We start from the raw sequence: 20,170 nt of genomic DNA, 5'->3' as shown, positions 1-20,170 counted from the left end.
TATCTTTGCCCACTTTGGCCTAAATATCCACCATTCATTTTTTATATTTTTGTTACCTTGAAAGGTTTTGTCTTTATAATAGGGAAATTAGTTTGGCTGTAATGCTCAGACAACTTGCAAAATAGTAAAACCAACTATTGGTTCGTGAATCGTGATAAAATCGTGAATCATGATTTTTCTTAAAAATATCGTGATATTATATTTTTGCCATATCGCCCACCCCTAGTTATACGCTATAGTTGCATGACTGAAATAGATGCCCGAGAGGTGTTTCAAAGATGGCTGTTGAGTGAAATGACTTACCTTAAAGGGACTTTGGTTCATATGGAAGTTAATTTCCACCACTGAATAGAAATAAAAAAGGCAATTGCAACTTATCTCACAATTCTGACTTTTTTCTCAGAATTTCAAGATATAGTCACAATTGCATGTAAAGTTGAAATTGTGAGATATAAACTTGCAATTCTGAGAAATAGTCAAAATTGTAAGATATAAATCTTGCGATTCAGACTTTATAACACGCAATTACGAGTTAATGTAAAAAGTTAGAATTGTAAGAAATAAACTCACAATTGTAAGACAGTAGTCAATATTGTTTTCCGCAGAATTGGACTTGCAATTGTGACTTTATACAACCCAATCTCACAGCAATTCATACATATTTTATGAGGTGGCTAATTTTCACAAATCATACAAATTTGTACGATTTGTAAAAAAATCATACGTTTTTAAATTCATATGAATTCATACGAAGGACCACACCTAACCCCGCCCCTAAACCTACCCCTCACAGAAATCATACAAAATGAGGGAGGTCGTACGAATTCGTATGAATTAGCCACCTCATAAAATACGTACAAATTGGTCATGAGGTAGTGTTGGTTTATATCTTGCGATTCTGACTTTATTACTCAAAATTGTGAATTTATATAACGCAATTCCGAGAAATGTCAGAATGGCAAGCTTATATCATGCAATTCTGAGAAAAAAAAGTGATAATTGTGAGACAAAGTTGCAATTACTTTTTTCATTTTTTTTGTTTAGCGGCTGAAATGGACTTCCGTAGGTTTAGCTCCAACACACTTGCCTGGAAGTTTCTAGTAAGTCTGAGGACCTTGATTAGCTGGTACAGGTGTGTTTAATTGAGGTTGGAGCTAAACTCTGAACAGTGGACCTCCAGGGACAGGTTTGGACACCCCTGGCCTATGGCATTATGGGGTGAAATCTGTCCCTTTAAGGAAAATGTACAGTCATTTTAGACCATAAGAAGGACATAATCATAGAAGTATAAATGTATATTATTAGAGAAATCAAACAGCTACTTATCAAATAAATAAATGGATATTGATCAGAGTTACTGAAAATATTGATTTTGAAAATAAATATAAAAAATAGCCTATGTGAAAAGAAAGAGAGCACAGAGTAAAGGCCCCTTCCGAAGAATAAAGGAAACTATATAATATCAACACCAATACATGATTTTAAGTGATGCAGTTATGTCATCTGTTGTTTTAAATGCTTAGCTTTTTAAAGTTGGGTGGATTCTAATTGTCTGGTAATGTTTTTTGTTCATCAGTAGGAAACAAATAATTCCCAAAGTGATTCCAGCGAGGAAAAAAAAGACATTATTTTAAAACTGGTTTCCAGAACACTCCCCATATTTGCTATTAGTCGTCAAACAGCCACGCTATCTAATCAACCTATGAATGGCTTACATATAGTCGTTCAAATTAAGCTGGGTTAGAAGAAAGTAGGCTATTGCATCATCAAAAAAATGACTTCCTTTACCTTTAATATTGGCTTGGCTGATGCAGCTTGCATGTGTGTGTGTGTGTGTGAAAGAGTGAGTGATAAGCCAGATTGCTGCTTTGATGTCACATTACTGCATTTATGACTCACATCCTTTCTGTCAAGAATAGATCTTAATAGAGCATAAAGAACATACTGAAATAATCACCACTGCACAGTTTATGCAATAAGACAATCTATATAAATGTGCATCACTCAAAAAGATAATAGCATGGGACGATGGGAAACCATAATTAGCATGGTTTGCTTAGGCAAGCATTAGTTACGCAGGGCCATTTTGGCACCCTAAGTGAAATCCTTGTGTATAGTTATTTTACAGATGTGTCATTCATTTAAAAATATGTGATTTCAATATATCCTGCATCAAATATTTGTATTTCTGATCACTATCTTTTCTTATGCTGAAAACAAGGAACAGGTGGGACTAATTGATTAAGAAATCAGAATTATCGTAAATAGGCCTACTGGTTTCCATTAATCTAGATACATTTGAAAATAGCATTTTTGTTTTAAACCGCTCTCCGTCCACACTAGCGTTTTTGAGCATTTTCCAAAAATGTTAAATTCGCTTTACTGCATATGCTTAAATCCCCAAAAAAGCTCACTGAGGCGATACAGGTGGAACCGACATGATACTATTTTATGCAATTCTTCTGGCAGGATCATTTTATTTAGCAAAATAGCTCACCATTCACTAACGCATTCAGGTTGTGCTCACTCACAATTGTATGTCTGATCTAAAACGCAACTGCCTTCATGTTTTGCAGCAAACGGCAAACGCAAGTAAATTTTCTGTCATCTTTGCAGCACTGTGATATGAAGAGTGTACAAAGTAACACATTCGTAGCAATAGTGTGAAAGTGAATAGTACATAACAGGCACAATACTGATATAAACAAAGATATCTATTAGTACAATATGTGTCACATGACTAAACATGCGTCATCGTTTTCAAAAGCCTCTGTTTTCACAGTCCACACTACAATGTAAAAAATGGCATTTTCAAATTCATCCACTTTGGAGAACATTTTTAGAAAGCTCCTTGACAGCTTCCTTGACATAAATGCCATCTCAGTATGGACGAAAGGGCAAAACGGAGAGAAAAGATGCGTTTTCAAATGAATGTATTAGTGTGGACAAGGTCTTTGATACCCATTGTTTTCAACCTGGGCAGGCCATAAACTTGAAACATGGCGAAGGAGAGAAACATAGCTGTAGTACTGTTGATTTTTATTTGTTTTTCCCACATCATCTGCATTGCTTTCTCTTGTCATTTCAGTCATGTGTATTTACATATATAAATAACCATTTGACGCAAATTGTATGTATAGTACACTGTGAAAACAGCATATTTGACCAAAATTCCAGCATCATCAGCAAGCTGAATGAATGCCAATGAATGGGACATTACATTTTGTTAAAAATATTGCTATTTTATTAAAAATGTTGATATTTAGCCAATGGATATTGACAAAGTATTTCCTATACATTTTGACTTTAATTATAGGATTTCCACAGTAAGTGGGCATGAACTCATGAATAAGAAGTCCTCCATGATTCCTATTCATTCTGACAACAAAGCACTTGACAAACTCGTAATTACAACTTCAGAAAGTTTGCACGTAAAGGCAGCATTAACAGATGTAACTCAAAGTACCAAACTTAACAGACAAGGCGCCTGGGGGTATTTTGAAAAAATTCCAACAATTAGTTTTATGGTGCATTATAATAGTGTCCTCCAAAGTGGACTTCATAATATTTGATATCAAGTTGAATGTATAAGAAAAGTTTAATTCACGTTAGGAGTGTTGCTAGGCAGTTGTGGACAAGTATAAAGTGCACTACATATGGTAAGAAGACACGTGCATATTTTAAAGGGGTCATCGGATGCCCATTTTGCACAAGTTGATATGATTCTTTAGGGTCTTACTTAAAAGTCTATCACATACTTTGGTTAAAATTTCTCAATGGTAGTGTAAAAAACACCTTTTTAAACTGTCAAAATCAGCTCTGTTTTTAGCAAGCCATTATAGTCCACGTTGCTTTAAATGCTAATGAGCTCTGCTTGCCCCGCCCCTCTCTTCTGTGGAGTGACGAGCAGACTGTAAACTACAGCCGCGAAACTGGCTAACTAGCACATTATTAGGAAAGGCGATTTGCAGAGATTCATAAAATACCTTTATACTCACTTATTCTGTAGGTGAGGCTGGATCACGAATGATTCGCACGTATTTAGGCAGATTGGGGATCGGCGCATTCCCTTCAAAACAAAAGTAACATTAATCCTCTGCGTCTTCAGCAGCTCAGATGTAGGGAGTAAATGATGACTGCTATGTTTATTATTACATCCAATAACAGAACACCTCAATCGCTTAATCGAAGACATCTTGTCTTCCCCTGCACCGTAGTCAACACAATGGCAGACTGATGACAGCTCATTCAGGGGGGTGGGTCTAAGGTAAGATGGCCTTGTCAATCAACTATCGGGGAGCGGTCTGTACAGAACTACGTATTCTGACAAGAATCTCAGAACGGCCTGATTTGAGAAAGGGGATTTTAAAATATGGATTTAAAAAAAAAACACTGGGTGGATTTTTATCATTATAGGATCTATGTGCACACACACTTTTATGTTCAAACAATTTGAAAAGTGAATTTTGCATCCGATGACCCCTTTAAATTAACCATATCACTTATTTTCACATTATACATCACAAGTGTTATTTATCAGGCTTTTAAGTACTATGCATTTTACAATAATTTACATATTGGGCACCTAGAATCTGTGTGATTCAAGCGTCATCTGTGTTTGATGATGTAGCAGGGCATTCCAAAGGAACAAATATTATCAAGTGAAGTGAACTTCTACAGACACCCCATGCTGAGTTTGTAGGGAGCTGTGAAACTGCGTAGGGACCCTGTGAATTGTAACACGGCTTTAAACATTGATGCTCAGCAGCATTTGTTGCTGTGGACATGGACACACAGTAGGCTAGAAGCCACCGGTAAGCAACCTAGCAACTGCTTAGAAACATGTTACAAAACACTCAGAACACCTTGGAGACCCTAAGAAAAACTATAATTGCTATGCTACAATAATTCATATCTATATTACTATAATTGTTATCTGCCACTCTTATTCATCATTGCATAACAGCAGCTTTTATTAGGTTGTTCTTAACTTAAAGGCATATTTAATTGCTGCAAGGCTTTGTCATGTGGTATATTCATTATGTCACCAAGTCTGCTCCAGGACTATGGGCTTTATGACCTCTAGATTGATGAGAATGTGAGTTATGGATGGTGGGGTGTCTAGAGGAGGGCTTCTTTCATCTTGGCAGGATGCTCCCTGGATATTCTGTGGCTAATCTATCCTTTCAGTCACAGCGAATCAAGCCAAGGGATTCCCGTCTGAAGTATGAGTGGGAAAAGTAATGCAATATTTCCTGCCTAGCAGGGATTTTTACAGTAAGTCAGTGATGAAATTAGACTATTTTTAAATCTAAAAATGTATTTAAAAATACAGTTAAATGGAATTAATATATACATTCTTATTTAAAAATAGATTATTTAACGTACGTAGATTAGCGTAATATTTTATATTTTTAAAATATTTTTATATTTTTAGTAATATATGTATTAATAACACAGACACACAAATATATACATATATCAGTAATTTTTAATGTTTTTAAAGAAGTTTCTTATGCTCATCAAGGCTGCATTTATTTGAGGTAGAGGCTATTTACACTAAGTGCAAATAGCTATAAATTCTATTTACATTATGTTATAATGGCAGGATTTTCTGCTATTTATACTACTACTTATAGCAAATAGTGGCAATTATCTGCACCTCAGTATTGTAGTACATTGTAAAACAGTATGCAATAATAACTTAATGAGTGCAAATTTTAATTTTAATTCAAATTATTAAATGGATGCCACTTTATTGGAACAATAGAGTGGTGGAATTATAATGTCACTTTGTAGGCAAAAACCCGGAAGCGAGTGCATTTTAGCGCTTCCGGTTCCATCGTCCCAGAGTCAATGGGTTTTTTGAATGGGATTTTGGTTAAATCCCTTAAATAAGGTCCGTGGTTCACACAGGCTCAAGATACTTTCACGTTTTATTCTATGACATAAAACACACCAGTTACACCCCACTCGTGATTTTTTAAAACTGTTAACATTTCTTAAAAAAGACGGTTGCTAACAAGTTGCTAAATGGGACTACAGGCGCTGTCGGAGACATTAAACGTCATCATGCCAAACAGTTTATCAATTTACAGTATTTTCTAATTGTAGTATAATTTGTAATACAATTGATTGTAGAAGAACCAATGAATAGTTTCTCGCATTTTATATTTTTGTTCGACAATGTTTTTTTTTGCTTTTCCCCGAAATGCAACACAAGTCTTCGGATGGAAGATGCTCGTTTTATCGCTTTCCTACTGATACAGAGACTCTGGGTTCGGACCATAAGGTAAATTCATACGATTATTACATGTAAACACCACATTTACCGGATTTACGTGGTGAAAGTGAATCTTTAATGATGTCATGTTAAAATTAAATGTTTGTGGCCACATGAAGCTGTTAGAAAGCATATAGATTGAGAATTTCCTAGAAGCAAGGATAAAATAACATTTTGTGTACCCACCCTAACAAAAGTATAGCTGAAATGTGGTACTTTATTCACAAAAATAAGTTTAATCTTACCATATCCCAAAATTCGCTCACTCTGCTGTTCTTTAATAGATTAATATCACTAGAATTTTATTGAATAGTATGTGGGGATACGTTTTTAATTAAAATATTCATATTAATCAAGGATTTATTGACTTTTAATGCACCTTATTTTGAAATGTACAGAAATACGTGCTTTCAAATGTCCTTTAGTTATGATTATTTAATTTATTCAATATACTATTTATTACTAATGTCTCATTTCAGTTTTAGTTAGGCTCTAGTTTTGTATTTATTCCAGTTTATATGAAAAGGTTAGTGTAGCGTGGATTAAAATTCATATATAGAGTAAATACTTTTCACTGAACATGTTAAAAACAAGTTTGAAAAAGTTGTCTGGAGCGCGGTGGTGGTGACATTGAAGGCGAGACTGTGGTGATGTAGTCCGTTTATGGCCTAAGTTTAGCCCCTACCCGATACTTTATTTTCAACTTTTTGATTATTTCCTTCATTTTTATTGAAAATAAATGCTTTTCTGATGTGATTTGATATTTGAAAAGGGAGAAAAAAGTTTGCCAAAAGGCAGATTCGAACCCGGGTCGATCACGTCAAAGTGAGTACAACACACGTTTTATCATCTGCACTGCTGGAGCTGATAACAGTTAGCTGTCTTTTGCAATGTGGACTATCCCAATCACACGGGTTGGTGGGCGGAGTTAGTGTAAATAGCCTCTGCCAACAAGGCAGGCTATTTGCACTTAGTGTAAATAAACACTCCATTTATTTTTTTCAAAAATACAGAAAAAAAAGAGTAAAATTGTGAAATATTATTACAATTTAAAATAACAGTTTCTATTTTAATGTACTAATAATATATTTTATTCCTGCGATATAAAGCTGAATTTGATCCTTCAGGAATCATTCTAATATGCTGATTTATTGTTGGAAACAGATGTGCTGCTCTTTTTTTCCTGATACTATCTGTGATACTTTTTTTCAGGATTATTTGGTAAATAAAAAGATCAGCATTTATTTAAAATAGAATTAAAATTCAGTTTTTTTTTTTTTTTTAATAATATTTCACAAAATATTTTTTTCCTATATATATATATATATATATATATATATATATATCATTGTTGTAAATATTTAGTTCTAAAAATATAGAATGCTTCATTGCTTATTAATAATTGTTTAATAATCTTGAATAAGCTATAGATGTATAGATGTATTTGTAATTTTTTTCTCAAATTAAAAACCACAAGAAATCTGTTAGCAGTAGCATGCACCTCTCTATTTGGGAAGCAAGATTACTTCCAAAATGCATCGAGTGAATGCATTAAGAATGAATTCTGAAATATGACGCTGTGACTCATTTGTATTCAGGAGCCCTCAGGATCTGAGAGCTGATTTGGAGGAAACAGAAATGTAACCTACATTCAGTGACTTTGCAGTAAAAGATGCAAGCACAACACAAACAAGAAGTACTGTGAGGATAAAAGCATGTTGAATCATGACTCACTGATCTCCCCGCTAGAGAGATCAGACTCTGATATTGTTTAATTAAAGGTAATCGCTAGTCATTTCATGGGGCATAACACTTTTATCTTTATGCTTCTGACTTGACAAGTTTCATTAAATGAGTTGATTAGAGTTCACAGTATTATGTATGTCTTGCCTTTTGCTGTCTCAGGTCTTTCTCCTTTTTTCATACATACTTCAAGATTGTGTGCTTGCTCAAGCAGGTAATGGGACTTCAGCTGACAAATGGTTTTACTGTGTGGACAAGCACTGTAGTTGATTCTTGTGGTTCAGTAGTCAGGGCAATCTAATATTGAATTTTTCGGGCCCAAAGGCTTCATATATATATATATATATATATATATATTTAAAAAAAAATCAACAACAATAAAAAAAACACACAAAAAACAATATAAGATAATTGAATATTTTGTGGATCATATATCAACATGGCACTGGCGCATGCAATTTTTTATACCACCCTTTTGGGGAAAATTTATTCAATTTTCACAAATAATGTGTTCAAAATGTCCACCACAGAAGAAAATATTGTCATATGATTCTGGCTGCATGGTGTTGTGGTAAACATATTTTTAGTTGTTCATTAGGTTGTTTGTTCAGTAGTTGACAGACATTTGTGGACATGGGCAAAATAAAAAATGTTCTTAAATTCAAACTCAGTCTAAACTCAGTTTTTTTTCTTTTTTTAAGATTGTAAATTGTAGTTTGACCTAGAGTATGGATACACATATATACTTGTATGTATTTTACATGGAATGCTAAAATGTTTTCAGAGCACGATCCTGGTACATTGCTATTTATTTATGATTGTGATTTTTATTTTGCTATTTTCAAACTTCAGCATATGTTGAGTTGTTTAGTGTAAAGAACATCATGATTTCCTTTGCACTGCCTTGCGATTGTAAGCAGCATTGAAGGGTCTGTTTGTACTGAACCAGAAAGCTCTCGTTGGGTTTACACCCAGTGACTTTTTCTGCCGCATGAGAGGTGTCTTTGTGTCATTTTTCAGCGTTTCATCAGGAGCTCAGGTGGCTTTAGCTCTTTGCATCTCCAGCTGCTCACCCCACAGCCATGGGACTATAGATGCTTATGTGTTTCTTCTGTTACTCATTGTCATTGTCAAACACCTATTAGAGTGAGATGACCCTTAATTTTGAGGAATATGACATAGTTTATATCACATTATTTCACTATTACGGTTTATATTATTTGTGAAATAATGTTAAATTATGTATTTTAGTACGGCATGTTGTTTATTTCTGTGTTGTACAGCATTATATAGTATACCATGTGTATGAACGTTTAGCGGAAGGAATTGCTTACTTGTAATATTAATAATTCCTTAATCTGTGACAGAATGTGTGCTGCATAGGCTGTTTTGTTTTTTTTGTTTTGTTTTTTCCCCCTAACCCATGGCCAGAAGATGGGAGTCAGACAATAAAACAAAAGAGCCATTTATGCACCATCTGTCCGACTGGAAGAACTCATCTTTGTCAGTGACAGTGCAGTGCCCTTGGGTTCTATTGGATATTTGTTTGAGCTGACAGTAGTAAAGTAGTGAATTATGGGATGTTGCATTATTTTCTATCAACAATATTTTTCATACTCGTTGCTTGCTGTACAACCCTATTTAGATACCAAGCTTTATATTGCAATGTAAACTTTGTAAATACAACAAGCTAACTGAGACTTGTTATAGCACTTGCATACCATTGCTCTTTTGTTGATTTTGATTGCTTCCATTGTCCTCATTTTTAAGTCGCTTTGGATAAAAGCGTCTGCTAAATGACTAAATGTAAACATGGTTTGTGGTACTTGAGTAATATCATTGTATTTTAAGTGCTATGTAACTGTAAAGGTCCTTGCACACTGAGTCCGAAATTTTCGCATGCGTTTTTCCATTTTTTTCATATTCGTCATCCTCTCCTATCAAAATGCATGCTACGGATGTGAAAACGCAGATAATCGAACCTGATCAAAATTTTTTATGAGGGACGAAAGTTTCAGAGGCAGTGTGTAAACGTGATTGACACAATGTGAGATCATTGCACACTGGGTCCAAAATTTTCGCACGTTAAAAAATAAATACGACCTCACGTTGTGTCAATCACGTTTACACACTGCCTCCGAAACTTTCGTCCGTCTTAAAAAACGGATTTCGATTTTCGGTTTTTTGCATCCATGGCACGCATTTTGAGAGGTGTTTTGACAATTCAGAGCCACCGTACAAGCGGAGGCCAAAATCCAAAATGGTGATTGTCAACTTCATCCACTTCATCTCGCAGCACAAAGCACTGTAAAGATCCTTGCACACTGAGTTCACAGAAATTGGTGGTCTTCTTTTTAATTTGTGGCTCTAGTATCGCTAGCAAAGCATCTGAATGTTCTGTGATAATCCCGCTGCTCCTTAATGAGGAGGGAGATCTCTTCTTCCTCTCTATATCTCAGGATGGACCCATTTCCTTTCTTTTTTGCTTTTTAAGAAGCGAGAGGACAACAAAATCATCCTCACTACTTGAAGACTCCATTTAGCACTGTTTTGCGAATTTTTTCCTCAACGGATTAATTAATATGCAAGAGACTCAGTGTGCAAGGTTTCTGTGTGTGACGAATTTTTAGGATGACGAATACGAAAAAAACACATACAAAAATTTCAGATTCAGTGTGCAAGGACCTTAACTGTTAGCTAGCTAATGTAAATATATTCAAATTTTAATATATTTAATATAAAATTATTGCAATTTTTTTTGAGTTTTGATTTGTATAATAAATTGTATAATATCTCTAAAGAAAATTATTTTGAAAAATAAAATTATCAATGGACTTGAAATGTTGTCTAAATTGTAGTATGTAGTATGAGTCATATACACTGCTAAAATAAATAAATAAATAAATAAAGGAACTCTTTTTAATAAGAGTATAGCATCAAGTCAGTTAAACTCCTGGGATATTGATCTGGGCTACGTTTCCCAAAAGCATCGTAAGCCTAAGTTGATTGCAGCTCCATTGTAGTGATGGGAAGTTCGGATCATTTTACTGACTCGGACCTTTGAGTCTCGTTCAGCAAAATGAACGAATCTTTTTTCGAGTCATTTCATTCATTTCGTTCATTTTAGCAAAATATAATTAAAATGTTACATGCTACTTCCCTAACACATCTACTACTTATGCAAACGTTGATCACACTACAAACTATAATGCTATAAGAAACAGAAAAGATTAATTCATCGTTTACCTGGGTCATGATTAGCTCATCTCACCTCTTATCTGACAAGCATTCAGGTTTGAGTCGTTCGTTCATCACGTGACAGCCCCATAAACTAAACCAATACAGTCAGAGCCGGAAAGAGAATTGATTAGTTCACCTACCAAGTCTTCGGGTTTGAGTCGTTCGTTCTTTTGTCACGTGACGTGACAGCTTTGGGCAGAGAAATTAGTTAATTTACAACCTTCCTTACAAACGGGTGCATAGTCATTATTATTATTATTATTATTATTTACTCGTACAGTTATGTGATGCATTTCTGGTCTCAAATTATTGCTTTTAATCTCTGTCACAATGGTTCTTTTCCATAATACTGAATGTAGTAATAAAGATAATAAAGAGTTGGTTATGCTTTAATTTTTTTTTTTTTTTTTTTTTTTTTGAGTCTAATCTTCATAAAATACAATACCTTGTTGTATTTATGTCTTTTGAGTTAACCCTTTAGATTAGACTATAGTGTTATACTTTTGTAACATATGACACTTTAGACATTAACACTGTGTACACACTCTTGAATTGTTTTTTTATTGTTTATTTTTGTGCCAGAAAAAGCTTTAGCAAAGAGGATAACTATTCCAAAATGAATTAAAACAATTTAAATAAAAAATACAAGAAAATTTAAATATACTAAAGCCACAGAGCCAGATCATAACCTTAATATTTTAAACTAACATTAATCATTCATATTCAAAATGTTATTTGCTTTCACTTTATGTCATTGTGTCCTTTTTGACCAATCTTCTTATACAAATATTAGACCAATATGTCAAGTCTGCCTAGGAAAAACAATTATACCAGCAAAGTCAAAATTGGAGTAAAAATGAACAAACTATAAGTGCTTTGTAATTTTAGGCTTGGATTTTTTTTTATTATATAGTTATATTATATGTTTATTGATAGACAAAGACAGTGAAAGGACAAATCAATCAATATTTTATTTATAACAGGGTTTTATTTATTTATAAAATAACACAGATCCTCAAGAAAGAGTAACAAAAACATAGTGACAGAAATGAACAGACCATTTTTATTTCTAGGAAAATGCTTATTACACATATTTTGATAAATATGATCCAACATATAAAAAATACAGTTTTACTTTATAGTATTTTACTGATCCGACAAGTGGTCACGTGACAAAAGAACGAACGACTCAAACCCGATGACTCGAAACAGGTGAACTAATCAATTCTCTTTCCGGCTCTGACTGCATAGGTTAGTGTATGAGGCTGTCACGTGATGAACGAACGACTCAAACCCGATGACTCGGTAGGTGAACTAATCAATTCTCTTTCCGGCTCTGACTGCATTGGTTTAGCTTATGGGGCTGTCACGTGATGAACGAACGACTCAAACCCGATGACTCGAAACAGGTGAACTAATTCCAGTACAGAACCTATAGGATGTTGCGCATGCGCGACTGAACGAATCACTCCCTGAGACGACTCGTTCTTCCCGAGTCACATTAAAGATTCGTTCAAAATGAACGAATCGTTCAAGAACGACCCATCACTACTCCATTGGTTTCAATGGGTGTACGATGTACTTAAGCTTACGATGCTTTTGGGAAACGCAACCCTGGTCAGTTAAGTAGCAGAGGGGGTTGTTAATCAGTTTCAGCTGCTTTGGTGTTAATGAAATTAACAACAGGTGCACTAGATGGGCAACAATAAGAAGACCCCCAAAACAGGAAACAGGTGGAAATTTTACAGGTGGAGGCCACTGACATTTCTTTCCCTACTCATCTTTTCTGACTGTTTTTCAGTAGTTTGTCAGTGTCACTACTGGTAGCATGAGGCGATACCTGGACCCTACAGAGGTTGCACAGGCAGTCCAACTCCTCCAGGATGGCACATCAATACGTGCAATTGCCAGAAGGTTTGCGGTGTCTTCCAGCACAGTCTCGAAAGCATGGAGGAGATTCCAGGAGAGCAGTTACTCTAGGAGAGCTGGACAGGGCCATTATGTTTCGGTCCATCCGACACCACCAGGTTGCACCTCAGACTGTCCAGGAGCTCAGTGATGCCCTGGTCCAGATCTGGGAGGAAATACCCCAGGACACCATCCGTCATCTCATTAGGAGCATGTCCCGACATTGTCAGGCATGCATACAAGCACGTGGGGCCATACAAACTAGGGCTGTGTGATTAATCGAAATCGTCAAAAAAGAAATCACGATTCACACATACTCTGTGTATACTGCGTATTTTTTCCGTGCACATGGTAACGGTTCAGAGCATTCACACTACACGCGGATGTGGTCCAGTGTACCAACGAAAAACATGCTACCTATCAGATTGTGCTACCAAAATTTTATTTGATGTTTTAAGAGTAAGTTTAGGGTAAGGGTAGGTATGGGTGGGTAGGTTTAGGGTAGGGGTAATTATGGACATTTAACAAAAAAGAAGCCTCAAATCACATGAATAAGATGCTGGTAGCACAATCTGATGGGCAGAATTTTTCGCTATCGATTTGTGCTGCCTATCTTTTTAATGGGAGGTAGCACAATCTGAGTGGGTATCACAAATTGTTAGAACAACGGCAGTGCGTTCCAGGAGCGGTGTGTCTGCATCAGTCACGCAGCGATCGTTTCCGCACGGAGTCTATTTTTGCTGGGCTGCACGCACGCACTGAATTAAAGTGACAGTGCATTGTTTGCGGTAAAAATGAACATGGATTGACACAGAAATGTAGTAATTACACCATAAATGCACTGTCACAGCCCTGTCACCAGCCCAGTCACTAAACCACATTACAGACTCCATTTCCCAGCATCCCGCCTGCTTCACACCTGCACCTGATCCCCAATCAGCACACCTGCCACCATTCACCTCATTACCCACCATATAACAACAGTCACCTTCCGCTCTTTTATTGTCTGGCCTCGTCGTTGGTAACCCCTACATGTTATGGGATACACTTCCCTCACTCTTCACCAGCTCTACTCACCGGAATCATCATGTCCCGACTTACCTTCCAGTGAATCCTCTGTCTGTCCGCTCTCAGAGCCCTCGTACCTGGAAAAGGAACATTAACCCAAGCTATCGTGAAATCCAACGAGCTATTCTGAAAGACTTTCTGTTCACCTAAGTTTGTGCCCGATGTCTACGAAGCCGCCTTTAGTTTGAGTTACCTGTGGATAAAGAAAGACTGTTTACTTTCCCAGTTTCTCCGTTAAGTAATGATGTTATGTTGAATTCTGAACTTACCTGAACTCCTGTTTTGTTCCCGGCTTTTAATAAACCTGCTGTACTTACAGGTGCATCTCAATAAATTAGAATGTTGTGGAAAAGTTCATTCATTTCAGTAATTCAACTCAAATTGTGAAACTCGTGTATTAAATAAATTCAATGCACACAGACTGAAGTAGTTTAAGTCTTTGGTTCTTTTAATTGTGATGATTTTGGATCACATTTAACAAAAACCCACCAATTCACCATCTCAACAAATTAGAATACTTCATAAGACCAATAAAAAAAATGTGGGCAGGTGCCAAATCCTGCTGGAAAATGAAATCAGCATCTTTAAAAAGCTGGTCAGCAGAAGGAAGTATGAAGTGCTCCAAAATTTCTTGGTAAATGGGTGCAGTGACTTTGGTTTTCAAAAAACACAATGGACCAACACCAGCTGATGACATTGCACCCCAAATCATCACAGACTGTGGAAACTTAACACTGGACTTCAAGCAACTTGGGCTATGAGCTTCTCCACCCTTCCTCCAGACTCTAGGACCTTGGTTTCCAAATGAAATACAAAACCTGCTCTCATCTGAAAAGAGGACTTTGAACCACTGGGCAACAGTCCAGTTCTTCTCCTTAGCCCAGGTAAGACGCCTCTGACATTGTCTGTGGTTCAGGAGTGGCTTAACAAGAGGAATACGACAACTGTAGCCAAATTCCTTGACACATCTGTGTGTGGTGGCTCTTGATGCCTTGACCCCAGCCTCAGTCCATTCCTTGTGAAGTTCACCCAAATTCTTGAATCGATTTTGCTTGACAATCCTCATAAGGCTGCGGTTCTCTCGGTTGGTTGTGCATCTTTTTCTTCCACACTTTTTCCTTCCACTCAACTTTCTGTTAACATGCTTGGATACAGCACTCTGTGAACAGCCAGCTTCTTTGGCAATGAATGTTTGTGGCTTACCCTCCTTGTGAAGGGTGTCAATGATTGTCTTCTGGACAACTGTCAGATCAGCAGTCTTCCCCATGATTGTGTAGCCTAGAGAACCAAACTGAGAGACCATTTTGAAGGCTCAGGAAACCTTTGCAGGTGTTTTGAGTTGATTAGCTGATTGGCATGTCACCATATTCTAATTTGTTGAGATAGTGAATTGGTGGGTTTTTGTTAAATGTGAGCCAAAATCAGCACAATTAAAATAACCAAATACTTAAACTACTTCAGTCTGTGTGCATTGAATTTATTTAATACACGAGTTTCACAATTTGAGTTGAATTACTGAAATAAATGAACTTTTCCACGACATTCTAATTTATTGAGATGCACCTGTACTTACCTGTCATCTCTGTTCTCTGTTCTGTGACATGCGTACAATTAAAGTCTGTTTCACAGTCAACATATGGCTTTTTGGATAGATTTAAAACAAGGAAAAGAGCACTTTTAGATAAACAAGGCAATAATAGATGGCACTCATGGAGGTAGGAAAACCCCCTAGGAAAAAAGTATATTTATTGTTTAAACGTGAATATGTCTATGAAAGATTGTATTACTGCACTGTGATAAAAGAGAATCACAATGCTGAAAAAGCATTTTCAGTAACAACATTTGGATTTGAAATCAAAATAATGGATAAATGTTTTGTTTGTGGTAAACAGCTGCGGATCAGGAGTGGACTGCAAACGCATCCTGTGCAAAATTAAAATGAGTCCATGCTGCTTCTGCACCGCATACACATACTGTATACGCACTGCAGACGGAGTACGTGTGAACCTGGCGCAACAAATCTATTTCAAACACCTGAGGCAGTGCCACAAAGAGCTCTATGACCAATGCATGGCAAAAAAATCCCTGGACACTTTTTTTTTTTTTTTTGCCGTATGTCTGTTCTAGAGACATTTTGTTACACCTTTACTTTGTGATTATTTTGCCTTATGAGAGACATGTTACAGCTTTTTGATAAAGCTCTAATTGGTTTTCTTTTGGAAATATGTTTCAAATTCACATTGAATGCATTTATGACTATAAAGCATGTCTGTGAGTGTCAAAATCGTGATTAAAATTGAAATTGCAAAATTGATCAAAGAAATCGCAATAGGATTTTTTTGTCCATATCGCATAGCCCTAATACAAACTACTGAGTACCATTTTGAGTTGCTGCAATGAAATTTCAGCAAAAAGGACTAGCCTGCTGCTTCATTTTTTCACTTTGATTTTTGGGGTGTCTTTAAATTCAGCACTCTGTAGGCTGATCATTTTCATTTCTATCAAATGATGTGGCATCCTTTCATTCCTAATGCATTACCCAGTCCATATCAGTATAGATATCCAGCATGATATTTTTCCCAATTGAGATCTGATGTGTTTTCAAAGTGTTCCTTAATTTTTTTTGAGCAGTGTATATTCTGTAAACTAGAAGTTCAATTCCAGAATCTATTAGCATTTGCGTCTGTATATACAAGAACCAGATGCTGGGTGGCATGTGTGTTGTAGTGGTGAAGTTAGTTATCGTTTGACTGTTTGCCTGGGAGAAGAAGAAGGAGAAAGTTTGTATGCAGGATACAGGAGACTGTGACCTGATACCAGCACAGAATGATTTGGAGTGGCCTCTCACTTTCTAAAACAAAGCACTGAGTGTCCCATGTCTGCCATGACCAGACTGACAAATTCAATTACAAAATGGATTGCTGTGGACTGTAGGTCACACTGTAAAAAATTGCCAGGAATTTACAGGATTAAAGAGTATTTTATTACAATAAATTACTGTAGTCACAAACTTACTGTGAAATCAATACATGCTGGGTTATTTTCTTACAAATGACTGTAATTGAACAGCAGAATGATGCTAACATCACAGTAATTAAATATTATATAATTCACATTATAAAGTTGTCTTTAACTGTACCACTGTAAGAAATTTAGTTGTTTACTACTGTAATTGTTTTGAAGTCGCCATAATGATGATTAGTGATTAGTATTCGTTTGGGATCTTGAACCTTGTATATTCATATTCCAAATTCTGATCTAGTCATGTCAGAAGTGTGACAAATTAAACCATTTGTCAAGATGACGACAAGCTAGAATATGAAATAAGCTAATTGCCTGACTTAAAGTTAGTCAAACTATTCTTAGCATGAACATAAAGATTTTATTTCAAATATTTACTCACCTGCCACAATAATGTAATGTATTTCATTCATCTTCATTTGATGGCTTTTCTCTGCAAGTATTGATAAATGAGTAACTGTAATTCAATGAATTCATCTGCATATCATGTAATTAATTTAATTATCATTTTTAATTGATCGACAGCTCTAATTTTTAATAGTACTAATAAAATATTAAAGGGGTAATCGGATGCCCATTTTCCACAGGTTGATATGATTCTTTAGGGTCTTAATGAAAAGTCTATAACATATATTGGTTAATTACTCAACGGTAGTGTAAAACAACACCGTTTTTACCTTGTCAAAATCAGCTCAGTTTTCAGAAACCTGTTTTAGTGCATGTTTCTTTAAATGCTAATAAGCTCTGCTCACCCCGCCCCTCTCTTCTGTGGGGTGACAAGCCATTCTCATGAGACTGTTTATTGATGGTCTTGTTAGTTAAATACTCTGTACATAATTTGATACCTTTTCAAAAGGTATAGCTACACTTTTGTACCTTTTAGGTACTAATATGTACACTGGCTTTAGGTAATAATATATACCTTTAAAGGGCACCTATTATGCCCCTTTTTACAAGATGTAATATTGGCCTTGGGTGTCCCCAGAATGTGTCTGTGAAGTTTCAGCACTCAAAATACCCCACGGATCATTTATTATAACAGCTGGAAAATGTTATTTTTGGGGTGTGTCTAAAAAAGAGCTGATTTGGAGTGTATGGCTTTAAATGCAAATGAGCTGCATATTCCCGCCCCGTCTCCAGAAGAGGGCGTCGCGTATACGTCTCTCTGCATTGCATATCAACAGCAATAAACAGCCGGTATAAGCTACATAACTGAGAGCGAGAGAACCAGTGTTCATCCGTACATATGGGAAGCCAAATGCACTGAAAGTGGGACGAAACAGCATGATGTTACAGAGCTCGGCTGCTCGGCTGCTCGGCTGCACGGCTGCGCTACCGAACGAATCTCGAGCTACAAACAGCGCAAACTAATCTCACAAGCGCGGTGCTGATCAGTTAAAAATACTTAATGTATGCACACAAAATACGGTTAAAACGCTAAGCACTATAACGACTTGACATTCACAAAGGAGTCTGGAGAGATACACGAATGTAAGTAGATTTTGAGGCACATTACCTTGAAAAATGAAAGTAATCCACTGTGTCCTCAGCAGCTCAGATGTTGGGAGAAAATGAAGACTCTTATGTTCAGTTTTACATGCAAACACAGAGCACCGGGATTGCTTACGAGACATTGTTGACATTACAGCTGCTCAAGCGCAGAGAAAATGAAGGACAGCGTAACCTGAGGGCGGAAACTATAGCAATGCAGGGCTGTCAATCAACCCCCGTGTCTCCGCCCTCCGAAATGTGACGTCACACTGCGGTGAGAATCAAAACGGCAGGCCTAGTGAGACTGACTTGGTTTAAAGGGGATTTAAAAATGAGGAGTGTGTGGATTTTTATTATTGTAGGGTGGTTGTGTTCACACACTGCCAACACACATTTATGTCCAAACACCATGTAAAAGTTTATTTTGCATAATAGGTGCCCTTTAAGGTACTAATATGGGCACTTTAGGTACAAAGATGTACCATTTGAAAAGATACCGTCCTAGTAACAGCTTTTGTACCTTTTTTCTGAGAGTTTAAATCATCTCAAGCCAACATAATAAGGTTTTGTTGTGTGAAATTTTTCTGATTCTAATTCATTCTGTGTTTTGATTTTATTTTAGATGGCCATCTGATTGACATTACATACAACAGGAAATGACAGCATCATAACAGACATTACCTTCTGCTGCCTCTCTCTCTCATTCTCTTAACAATTTTGATGATAGGTAATAGGAACACACACACGCGCACACACACACACTTGCTGTAGTTAAACTGCATGTTTAATCTGTGGATATTTCAAAGATTAGATGTGTTAGAGTCAGCGTGTTGCTACATGACTTGAGGATGATGTAGCATCTTAAAGTGATTTTATGGGGATTAACTGACCGATGTAAAGTGGCTCAGTCTATGTGTGAGTTTGGAGATGGTTTGTTATTACTATGGCAACCAGCAGTTTAAGGCACAGCATTATCTGTAATATCAACAAACAACCAGTGAGCTGGTTTTGTGTGTTCCTGTTAATGTGCTTGAGGGCAATATTCATAAAGGTAATCAAAACACATCTGTTAAACTGAATGAAAGCGGTGCTTCGAGCTGCCCTAATGTTTGTTCAAAGGTTTAGAAATGTTTGTTCAAATTTCACCATAGCCAGCACCAATTTGCACAATGCATGAACTGTTTGAACCGGCGTACCTCAGAAAGATAATATAAGGTCCTATGATTTTCATAGTGCTAGATATGTGGAAGAAATTGTGGAATCCAGTCATAACAACTGAACGTATAGGCCTATAATGCAGAATGTCAGATTTTGGTAAAACTTTGGATTAATAAATGAAAAGTAGGGTTTTACACTCAAACTGTGATGTGAATATTAAAGCATAAAATGTCTGCATGTCATGTTTGTCTCATGCAG

The 20,170-nt window shown here is 36.2% G+C and overlaps 1 protein-coding gene across 5 annotated transcripts in view; it reads left to right on the top strand.

Annotated features, from left to right (window-relative positions):
- Positions 1-20,170, top strand: part of tmem63c (transmembrane protein 63C) — a 57,953-nt gene that overhangs the window by 8,136 nt on the left and 29,647 nt on the right. The window contains exon 2 of one of the 5 annotated variants that reach the window (XM_058748883.1): positions 19,377-19,481. The exons of the other annotated variants lie outside the window; for them this stretch is intronic. The gene's annotated coding sequence lies outside the window, so the exon portion shown is untranslated. The remainder of the gene's footprint in view (positions 1-19,376; positions 19,482-20,170) is intronic. 5 annotated transcript variants of the gene reach the window in all.

The sequence above is a fragment of the Onychostoma macrolepis genome, chromosome 17, assembly GCF_012432095.1.
Source record: "Onychostoma macrolepis isolate SWU-2019 chromosome 17, ASM1243209v1, whole genome shotgun sequence".
Classification (NCBI taxonomy): domain Eukaryota; kingdom Metazoa; phylum Chordata; class Actinopteri; order Cypriniformes; family Cyprinidae; genus Onychostoma; species Onychostoma macrolepis.
This window is presented reverse-complemented; position numbering and strand designations above follow the sequence as displayed.